The sequence below is a fragment of the Engystomops pustulosus genome, chromosome 11 (genome assembly GCF_040894005.1).
Source record: "Engystomops pustulosus chromosome 11, aEngPut4.maternal, whole genome shotgun sequence".
Classification (NCBI taxonomy): Eukaryota; Metazoa; Chordata; class Amphibia; order Anura; family Leptodactylidae; genus Engystomops; species Engystomops pustulosus.
The window spans coordinates 23,254,449-23,262,775 of NC_092421.1; the positions used below are offsets into that span (position 1 = coordinate 23,254,449).

General features: G+C 42.7%; 1 long non-coding RNA gene across 1 annotated transcript; it reads right to left on the bottom strand.

The window, feature by feature from the left end:
• Positions 1-2,504: 2,504 nt before the first annotated feature.
• LOC140106352 (uncharacterized) lies at positions 2,505-7,794 on the bottom strand. Its single transcript, XR_011850766.1, has 4 exons — positions 7,668-7,794; positions 6,236-6,313; positions 3,652-3,766; positions 2,505-2,842 (listed from the first exon to the last, which is right to left on the bottom strand). It is a non-coding gene; the product is annotated as an uncharacterized lncRNA (long non-coding RNA).
• Positions 7,795-8,327: the final 533 nt, after the last annotated feature.

Here is an 8,327-nt window from a genome sequence, read left to right on the forward strand (position 1 = left end):
AGGCAGGGGATAACACGCGAAGAGCAGCCGACCTCCTGGAAGTTGTTAGACACCAGGGGGAGCAAGCACTCTTCCTTAGTCTCGATGCTGAAAAAGCATTTGACCGCTTAGACTGGACTTTTATGTTTGCCACCCTCCAACGCTTTGGGTTTAGGGGTCCTTTTTTACAAGCCTTACGGGCACTATACTCCACCCCACACGCGGTGGTGCGTTTGCCACATGCTCACTCCTCCCCCTTCCCCATACGTAATGGCACACGCCAGGGTTGTCCACTCTCCCCGTTGCTATATGTTTTGAGCATCGAACCCCTAGCGGCCTACATTAGAGCAAACCCTGATGTGTCAGGAGTTAAGGTCCGCAATACGCAATTTAAAATCTCCCTATTTGCGGACGATGTCTTGCTCACCCTAACCAATCCAGTGGTGAGCTTACCAAACTTGCACGAAACCCTAAAACTGTATAGCAGTCTGTCGGGATATAAAATTAACCGCACAAAGACAGAGGCCCTGCCGATTAATATTCCCCAGGGGGAGCTAGAGGCATTGAAGTCGGCATTCCCGTATGCATGGAAAAGTTCCTCCTTAAAATATCTGGGTATTAACCTAACTCCTACTTACGGTGCGCTTTATGGGGCCAATTTTATACCCTTATTTCAAGATATACAGTCCCTCTTAAACAAGTGGAGGCCTTTACATACTTCGCTACTGGGACGCATTGCAGCAATAAAAATGTCAGTTCTTCCTAAGCTACTTTATTTATTCGAAACGCTCCCAGTCAGGGTGCCGATGTCCTGGCTGAACAGGATGCAGTCTAGATGCTTGGATTATGTCTGGAATGGGCGCAGACACCGTATCCCCAAGACAGTCATGACAGCCGGGGTCTCCAATGGAGGTCTGGCGTTTCCTGACTTGAAACTGTACTATCTGGCGACCCACCTCAGATATATAGCCTCCTGGTCAGTCTTGCCGGCATTCAATAGGTGGACTGAAATAGAAAAATTATGGCTAGCTCCATATCACCCGGCTACTTTGATATGGGGCCCTGTATCAGACATGATACCTTCCTCTCTTCTCGGTCCCATACAATTTACTAGGGACATCTGGCACAAAAGTAGGGTTCGCTTCCAGTTGGCCACCCTGCACTCACCAATGACTCCAGTACTATTTACTCCGCACCTCCCAAACAGTGTGTCGTCGGCAGGGTTCAGACCCTGGTCTCAGGCCCGGAAATTCCAGATAAAGGACTTTATAGATGCCCACACGCGACAAATCCTCCCGTTCTCTACGTTAGTGGACAGACACCCTGAACTGACGGGAGGGCTATTCTGCTACCAGCAGATTAAATCTTTTATAGTAGCTACCATGGGCCCAGATATAGTCCCGAGGCCTACCCCTTTCGAGTGGCTTTGCGCCAGTGGTCCGTCCAGTAAAGGTCTGATTTCCTCTATTTATAGTATCCTTAATTCCCCGCTGTCACCAGGGTCCGTGAATCACAAATATATGGATAAGTGGGAGGCTTGGATAGGCACTCAATTTACAAAAGAACAATGGCAAGTTATTTGGGCTAGAGCCAAAAAATCTTCAATAAACACTCTTTACAAGGAAAACCAAATAAAGATCGTCATGCAATGGTATCACACCCCAGAATTACTACACAAAATTAACCCTGACATATCTGACCTGTGCTGGCGCTGTAATGGGGCAAAGGGATCTCTGGTGCACATATTTTGGGATTGCCCGCTTATACGACCCTATTGGAGCTTAGTTCAACAACTAGTTGTGGAATTACTAGGTAGGGATGTACCCCTGGATCCTGCTGTGTACCTTCTTAACCTCCTGCCTGGGGACATACGGGGCTCAAGTGCCAAGCTGCTCCTTCATGTACTCACCGCTTCCAAATGTCTAATCTCTCTCTTCTGGAAGAAACCTTCTACACCATCCACTATTGACTTATACGCTCGAATCAAAGATGTAAGGTCAATGGAGCACTTAACCGCTCAATTAAACAACCAGATGGATAAATTCGATGCTGTATGGGCCACCTGGGACGCTTTTGCTATAGCATTTGAACCGAATTAATGGGCCAAGTGCCCCCGGTGCCCTCTCACCTTCTTGAGGCGAAACTTCTGTTTTTATGTTTTGAAATTGTTCGTTTATTGATGTAAACTTTATATATTCACATTTTGTTGTGCTGTTCACAGGCCTTCCTACTGGGTGAACTCCTCCTGCTGTGTCAGGAGGGTACACCATGAATATTTCCGTTATTTTGCCCTTGCCAGGGCCGATGCATCTGTGATTGTTATACCTAAAATTACAAATAAAGAATTGACAAAAAAAAAAAAAAGAAGAGTATGAAGAGAGCTCTGTCCCCAATGGGGCTCAAAATCTAAACAACCTACCAGGATGTTTTGAAGTGTAGAAGGAAACTCCACGCAAACACGGAGAGAACAAAACATTTTTTGCAGATGTTGACCTGAGTGGGGGATGCAGTGTTACATGGATGTACTGTTGGGGCTCAATCAGAAATGTGGGGTGAAGCGTGACATGGATGAAATGTTGGGGTGGTAAGGATCATGTGACATGGACGTAATGTGGAATTCAAAACTACTTTGAAAGGAAATCTTTATTTACAGAACAGTAGAAATCAGCATCTCAGTAAAAAAAAAAAAGAAATTAAATCAAATAAATTTTAAAGAAAACAAGTCAAATTCAAATAATGTTTTCCAAATATCACTGATGAAATGGTCATTATGGTAGAAGCACATCTTCATCGAACACATTCTTCTTCAGACGATAACTGCACAGAAGATCCACATCTTAAGCTTTCTCCAATCACTCGAAATCTGTAATAAGAAGATGACATGCGTCAAATAATAGCCCTCCACCAATACCGTCCACCACCATCTCATCAACACTAAAAGGATTAGATCCATTAATCTATTAGACTTTCAATGAAAATGAAACAGTCGTTTCAAGAACCAGCTTTAGACTACTACTGGACACCAGGCCTAAATATCCAATAACAGCCCTCCACTGATTCCCTCCACAACCATCCCACCAACACTAAAAGGATTAATCCCATAACGAGGGAATAATGAACCTTTACACCTTTCAATGAAAATGAAATAGAAGTTTCCGGAACCAGCTTTAGACTACTACTGGACACCAGGCCTAAGCATCCAATAATAGCCCTCCACCGATTCCATCCATAACCATCCCATCAACACTAAAAGGATTAGATCCATAACGATGGAATAATGAACCTTTACGCCTTTCAATGAAAATGAAATAGAAGTTTCCGGAACCAGCTTTAGACTACTACTGGACACCAGGCCTAAGCATCCAATAATAGCCCTCCACCGATTCCATCCACAACCATCCCACCAACACTAAAAGGATTAGATCCATAACGATGGAATAATGAACCTTTACGCCTTTCAATGAAAATAAAATAGAAGTTTCAGGAAGCAGCTTTAGACTACTACCGTACACATGTCTAAGTATCCAATAATAGCCCTCCACTGATTCCGTCTACGACCATCCCACCGACACTAAAAGGATTAGATCCATAATGAGGGAATTATGAACCTTTACGCCTTTCAATGAAAATGAAATAGAAGTCTCAGGAACCAGCTTTAGACTACCAACTTACCAGTTTTTTTGCAATGTTTAATGCCATGTACATAAAATGAGCATTGCCCGGAAGGGTATACTGTTCTTTAAAACCCTTCTGGGGTCCAATACACAATGAAGTGAACTTTCCAGACCTACAACAAAAAACAAGATGAGAGTAATAAGTAATAAGAATGAGTAATCAGAAGATCCTAATTATGACATGCGCCAAATAATAGCCCTCCACCAGTACCGTCCACGACCATCTCACCAACACTAAAAGGGATTAGATCCATTAGACTTTTAATGAAACAGAAGTTTCAGGAACCAGCTTTAGACTACTACTGGACACAGGCCTAAATATCCAATAATAGCCCTCCACTGATTCCGTCCACAACCATCCCATCAAAACTGAAAGGATAAGATCCATAACGAGGGAATTAAGAACCTTTACTCCTTTCAATGAAAAATGAAATAGAAGTCTCAGGAACCAGCTTTAGACTACTACTGAATACAGGACTAAGAATCCAATAACAGCCCTCCACTGATTCCGTCCACAACCATCCCATCAAAACTGAAAGGATAAGATCCATAACGAGGGAATTAAGAACCTTTACTCCTTTCAATGCAAAATGAAATAGAAGTCTCAGGAACCAGCTTTAGACTACTACTGAATACAGGACTAAGAATCCAATAACAGCCCTCCACTGATTCCGTCCACAACCATCCCATCAAAACTGAAAGGATAAGATCCATAACGAGGGAATTATGAACCTTTACGCCTTTCAATGAAAATGAAATAGAAGTCTCAGGAACCAGCTTTAGACTACTACTGGACACCAGGCCTAAATATCCAATAACAGCCCTCCACTGATTCCCTCCACAACCATCCCACCAACACTAAAAGGATAAGACCCATAATGAGGGAAGGGTAGTCTGTTCTTTAAAACCCTTCTGGGGTCCAATACACAATGAAGTGAACTTTCCAGACCTACAACAAATAAGATGAGAGGGGTCAAAAAACCTTTCCATAATTTGACAAATGTCAACACATGAAAGCAGAGACTTGATGAAAGTCAACTACAAAGGTTTAAGCAAAAAATAATGTACTTCTAGCTTTTTCTAGAAGCAGGCATAAAAATAGCTTCAAATGCATGAGCACAAACAGCAACAGAGGCCAAGGATTAATTGCGCCGGGGGCCATGTGACTATGTTGCAGCAGTGATTGACACCAGCTGCGGGCAACTTTTAGCAGCAGCCAATGGCTGATGGCGGCTCTGGCCATGTGGCTATGGTGAAGTGGCAAGGGATTACAGCGACTGCGGGCTTCTCATTTTGTCTATGAGCAGTGGCCAAGGGCTTGAAGCATGATATTTGGGCTTATACTATAATATATTGATGCATGATGCATCAATATACATAAATTTTATTACAGCTCCTTTACATGGTACTTTTCACTGATAACCCCTCAATTATCAATGCCACGAGTCATGCTACAGGAGCTATAACTAACCTGTCGACATGTTCACCATAGAGTTGTATGGTGAGCCGTCATGTCACTACGGGACCTACCAGCCCTCTCTACTGCTAATATCTGACCTGTACAGCCATTCTCATCGCGGCATTAAAGTGATAACCCCCTCTCAATTATCACAGTAACGCAGTGTGATGAAAAACAGCGGGGAACTGCACTAGGTGGAAGGAGAATCACACCAGAACATTGTTCTGTTGGGCTGGGGAAAGCCTTATTAATCAATGCAGCATAAAAATATATTGCATCAATATTGTTTTTGCACTAACATATTGTTACCATAGGTAACTACATGCCATAATAGCCATTTTCACATGGCGTTACACTGATACCCCTCAATTATCAATGCAACGTGTCATGATCAAAGTAGCCACTAACCTGCCAGAGGAGATGGGCGGACATGCTCACCATGGAGTCGTATGGTGAGATGCCAATTTACTAGGTTAGTTCTAAGGCCACTTCTAGGGAGAGATATTTTATCACAACATTAAAGCGATAACCTCCTCAGTCATCACAATAACAGTGTGACAAGAACAGCTGGGATGGAGAGTAGGACCGAACCAGGACATCGTCCTAGTGCCCTAGGAATCTAGTGGAGAGTTACCACCTCTGAGGCAGTAACCAATGCAGTATTGTACCACATCAATTTTGAACTTTTCGTTTTTATAGCTAATTTCACACAGTATGACACAGATACCCCTCAATATCAATGCCGAGCCATGCTACATTAGCTAGAGCTATATCTGTCAGGCAGGATGGGCCGACTTTACACCATTGAGTTGTACGGTGTCCAGTCATTTTACAAATGATCTTTACTAATCTACACTTGCTAATCTTAACACTACACTACAGGACGCCACTTTTATCACGGTAATAAAGGAATAACCCCTCAATTACTCCAGTAAAGAGTGTGACAAAAACAGCTGGGAATAGGGAGGATTTGTGCCACCAAGACATTGTTCAGCTGGCGTGGACATGTAGATGCTTAGTTACCCGTCCAGTACCACCACCGAGAAAGTACTGGATGCAGTAAGACACCCTCAACGATCAATGATCAATGATCAATGCAACGAGGCACGTGGCAAGCACTTACCGTCTGATGGTAGCTCCTCCCAACTTAGGCTGAATGTGAAAGACTGTGTCCACAGTGGTAAGGCAGTGGCAAATGTTTCTATAAAAAAGGAGAAAAAAAATACATAAGAAAATAGACACTTGGGTACATTAATTGAACTTAAAAACAGCACCACACCGGTTCACAGGTTGTGTGGGATACTGCGATCTCCCTCTAATGAAGTGAATGCAACCAAACTGCAGTAAGAAACATGATTTAAGATCAAACATGGAAAAAAATTTTGGAGAAAGAAGTTGCATTTTTCTGTTCCTATAATTCAATTTATTTGCTATCCTCTAGTCCAGTTTCCTCCAAGTGGGACAACGGTCCATGCACACAATCTATACATTCTGAAGCAAAGAGGTGCAAATAAGAAATAAGATCTTTGTTCCTGTGATGAGTGGTGGCCTGAATTGGATGTGATCATAAGGTTATCCCCTGCCATGTGGTGAGAAGAGTCATTTAACCACATGCAGGTAGTTAATAACAAGTTACAATTCCCGCCAATTTCTTTTAACTTGCTAAATTTTTATAGATGAATGAGATTTTCATAAAAGAGGGAATTTTAATAAGAATATTTAATACAAATGGCCGATCGGTGTACTGGGGAGACAACCAGAGGGCAACAATATGAGAAGGGTACCGCCCTTTAGAGGGAGATGAGAGAGAGAGGGGATCTACCAGTCTGAGAGGGAGATGAGAGAGAGAGGGGATCTACCAGTCTGAGAGGGAGATGAGAGAGAGGGATCTACCAGTCTGAGAGGGAGATGAGAGAGAGGGATCTACCAGTCTGAGAGGGAGATGAGAGAGAGGGATCTACCAGTCTGAGAGGGAGATGAGAGAGAGGGATCTACCAGTCTGAGAGGGAGATGAGAGAGAGGGATCTACCAGTCTGAGAGGGAGATGAGAGAGAGGGATCTACCAGTCTGAGAGGGAGATGAGAGAGAGGGATCTACCAGTTTGAGAGGGATTTGAGAAAGAGAGATCTACAATTTTGAAAGGGAGATGAGAGAGGAAGCCACCAGTTTGAGAGGGAAATAAGAAAATGGAGGTATCCATTTTTAGAGGGAGAAAGGGCCCACAATATGAACAAAGCCTTATGCAGCACTCACTATGTGTTTGCACTAGGTATTAAAAACACATTACATGCAAACACAATGGGAAAAAGTAATCAGAACCCATCATCAATAATCATGCGTTTTGCCTGATGTGTTTGTGATGTGTTTCCCAAGCCCAACCCGGATTATAGCCTATATGAGGGGGTGAGTAGTATATTATGCAGGTTCTATAAAATATAATCCCACATTTAATACAGCCTTGTAATAAAAGTGAATAGCATAGACAAAAGCAGATACAAATAACAAACACAACAAATCTGCATTTTCAAGAGCCATAAGGCAAACATCTCACTTACATATTTCATTGGCGCTCTCTGCTGCTCTCCTCCACAGTCTGCTGCACACCAGGCCTCATCACCTCCAGGAATGACAAATACCAACAAACCTGCTGGCATTGAAGATCTTAATTGGTCTTAATTGATGAGACACACCCTCTCCCTAGTTGTGTGCACAAACACCCTTTCACTGCTGAACACATTTTATTAGTGATTTTTGTTTTTTTGCAGCGCTTTTGATTCATTCTAAAAATAGAGTAACAGCTGTAGCCACATGTCTGCTGAGAGTGGCATTCATTTAGTTAAAATCTGTTAAGCTTTGTTCACATGTGGCATTTGCATTGAGCAATACAAAAGCTGAGGAGATTTGCCGGATGAACATTACAGTTATTAACACAAGATTCATAACTAATATTAGTGCAATATTAACGTGCGTTTACGTCATGTTAACACATACATCAATAACATGCAAATGTTAATGCCACATTGACATTGCGTTTTGTAAGGCAATTCTCCTACGCTGTTGTATTGTATTTTGAACACAGCAGCCTCCACTCAATAGTAAGATGTCCAGTAGCGGCCTACAATAAATAAAATGACCAGCCTCCACTCAATGAAATTTCTAGCAGCAGCCTTCACTCCAAATGACTGGCAGCAGCCTCCTTTCAATGATATGTCCAG